Source organism: Epinephelus lanceolatus, chromosome 15 (assembly GCF_041903045.1).
Source record: "Epinephelus lanceolatus isolate andai-2023 chromosome 15, ASM4190304v1, whole genome shotgun sequence".
Taxonomy (NCBI): domain Eukaryota; kingdom Metazoa; phylum Chordata; class Actinopteri; order Perciformes; family Serranidae; genus Epinephelus; species Epinephelus lanceolatus.
In genome coordinates, this window is record NC_135748.1 from 1,912,763 (window position 1) to 1,916,091 (window position 3,329).

Below are 3,329 nucleotides of genomic sequence, written 5' to 3' on the forward strand. Positions count from 1 at the left end.
CCATTTTTGTGTGCCTAGGTGGCGCTAGAGAGCCCATTTTGGCATTTTAGGGGTTAATGTCATGATTTTCTAAAATTTTTCACCGGTTCTGATGTGCGTGCCAATTTTGGTGAGTTTTTGAGCATGTTTAGGGGGTCAAATTCCAGTTCAAAGAGGCGGTGGAAGAAAGAAAGATAGATAGAAAGAAAGAAAGAAAGAAAGAAAGAAATAATAATAATAAACACACCAAAAACAATAGTGTCCTCGCCCTTGGGCGAGGACTGGTCTGTAGGAATAAACACAGCAAAAATTATAGGGAGGGTCCTCGCCTTCGACTGCTTTGTGAGTAGTCCACTGCTGTTGGGCCCGGTCCCTAATAAAATATATGACCATATAACTTTATTTTTATCAATGTAGTGTATTTTCTAGTGAGTATATCAGGACTGTACTGTATCAAGTACATGTACAATAAACTGTTATTGTTTTGTTAATGCATCCTATGTGTATAAACCAATAATTTGGCCAAAAATTGTATTGTGGTGTAGGGTCATATAATATAATAATGGCAAAAGGGGTAATATTCGTGTTCTGTGTCACTTCTCATAGATATATATACAGTAGATGCCGCATTCAACGGCGCTCGTCATTGGAGCGATACGTCAATGCGGCCGCCATCTTGCCCAGGTGGAGCTGCGCTGCCTAATGCATGTATGTCTATTGAGGCAGGAGACTATTTATGATTAAATGCAGCTTTTCATACCAAAATATTTGATCTTATGTAGATAAAGTAACAGTAATCGTTCTACAACACATTTAAACTAAACTTTCCCCATGTAATCAATATTCTTTTTTTCTTACTAGATGTACAATGCCCACCACGATGTCATTTATGATACAGGATACTTGGTTAAATATAAAATGCAGCTTTTCATACCAAAATATTTGATCTTATGTAGATAAAGTAACAGTAATCGTTCTACAACACATTTAAACTAAACTTTCCCCATGTAATCAATATTTTTTTTTCTTACTAGATGGACAATGCCCACCACGATGTCATTTATGATCCAGGATACTTGGTTAAATATAAAATGCAGCTTTTCATACCAAAATATTTGATCTTATGTAGATAAAGTAACAGTAATCGTTCTACAACACATTTAAACTAAACTTTCCCCATGTAATAAATATTCTTTTTTTCTTACTAGATGTACAATGCCCACCACGATGTCATTTAATTATTAATTTTGATTATAAATGTTTATTCACATTTTAAGTCATACAATGTGCAAAAAATATGTATCAGCAGGGTTGTGCTGAGCTGCAGTGTAGTTACACATTCTGATTAACAAATGTTGGTTTTGTACAAGTGAAAATAAATGACTCAGAGCTGCATGTTTACACAAAATTTTGCTTTAATCTCATATGTATAACACCACAGTGCTCATGGGAGCCTGGACACAGAACTGTTTACATTATTAGGTCATATTTACAAAAATATAATACAGAGGGAGTCACTCCGTCCCTTAAACGGACAGTCTGCCACATCCTGTCGAAGTCCTCAGGTCTTAAGTGACAGCTACAGATGACTGAGGAGTCACTCGGGACAAAGTCCTTTCTCCTCACTGCTGCTACCCATGCCCGTCTCCTATCTGTGTTTTTTGGGAAACTACACACAAAAAAAGTGTGTAAGAAAAATGTAGTTCCACATCATTTGTAGTTACAATTCAGGCCACAAGTTAACTACTAACGTTATACTGCGTTATGTCACGTTGGTGGCATGAAACAGATAGTGGACAATTTGGAATAACACATACACCGACATAGCTGTTTGACAAAGCATCATAATTTTATAAGTAATATTATAACGTTATAAATGTTAACCTTTTTTCTTTAAGTTGTGTGACATAGCGTTAGCTTAATTTGGCATTAGGACCAGATCAGGACAGTTACTTTACTTGATTAGCTTAAAAGAAGGATCACTTTTTGAGATATATATCTCATTCAACATGTTCGTAACAGTAAAATATTGTAAAACAACTTCTTACCTGTGGAATGTTATTCCCTTCTGCTTGGTTTTAACACTTCTCTCATTCGTACACCCAAATGCAGAGCAAAAATGTGGCATTTTTGCCGAGTCTGACACGGGTCTGAACCGGTCAGAACACCTAGGCAAGATGGCGGCGGTATTGACGCAGCCCACAAGCCAGGGTGCGGCATCTATGTATATATATCTATGGTCACTTCTGTGCAAACCTCACACCAAGATCTGAACCGCTTCCCGAACCAGTCACATGGTACAGCCGGGCAACGAGGCTTTGGACGTCATCAATGACGTCACTCGTCTGAAGCGCTACAAGCCTCGATACGCGCATCGCGGAAACTCTTCCTGGATTACTCGACACATGCTTCGAAGCATCAGCACACCACGTAACATCACTAGTAAAAATGCTCACTGCTTCCAACTGGTGTGCAGGTCCAGACTTTCTATGGTGTGACAAGCTTCCTGGTGGAGATACTGAGGTGGGAAACACCGCATTTGAAGACTCAGAAGTTCATACAGCCTTCATACACAATCAATGAATCAATTTTATTTATAAAGCCCAATATCACAAATCACAATTTGCCTCACAGGGCTTTACAGCATACGACATCCCTCTGTCCTTTGGATCCTCACAGCAGATAAGGAAAAACTCCCCAAAAAAACCCTTTGATGGGGAAAAAAAACAGTAGAAACCTCTGGAAGAGCAACTGAGGAGGGATCCTTCTTCCAGGACGGACAGACGTGCAATAGATGTTGTACAGAACAGATCAACATAATAAATTAACAGTAATCCGTATGACACAATGAGACAGAAAGAGAGAGAGACAGAGAGAGAGCCAGAGACAGAGAGAGATTCAGGACAGACGGTAATGACAGTGATTACAACAACATTAATGAAAGTAATAATATTATAATTAATAATAATGGAGAGTTGCTTGGCAACGAAAGAGCTTTGCAGCAAAGATTATGAGCTCCTGAAACCTTTCACTATTTTATTGTGTTTTCACTTTAAAGTGTCTGATTAACAACGTAAATATACAACATCAAGTGGTTGGAAGACGCACTAAACCACTTAAGAGAAGAAAACCAGACTTTTCTACGATTTCTACGCAGTTTTTTACCAAAAGAAGTTGCTACCTAGCTGGCTGGAGGAAAAGAATTCTACTGCTACTGTGCAACTGACAGTTAGCTAGCAACAAGGACAACAACAAAGGTCTGAAGAAAAACTACAGAGAGGAGAACTTCAAAAAAAGAGAGAAGATTTTCCAATCACAACTGGACTGGCAACATTTTGGGGACATCACCA

At 38.4% G+C, this 3,329-nt stretch overlaps 1 long non-coding RNA gene across 1 annotated transcript; it reads right to left on the bottom strand.

Annotated features, from left to right (window-relative positions):
- Positions 1-1,376: 1,376 nt before the first annotated feature.
- LOC144467011 (uncharacterized) lies at positions 1,377-2,123 on the bottom strand. The gene is made up of 2 exons (XR_013493395.1): positions 2,028-2,123; positions 1,377-1,648 (listed from the first exon to the last, which is right to left on the bottom strand). It is a non-coding gene; the product is annotated as an uncharacterized LOC144467011 (long non-coding RNA).
- Between the last annotated feature and the right edge of the window lie 1,206 nt (positions 2,124-3,329).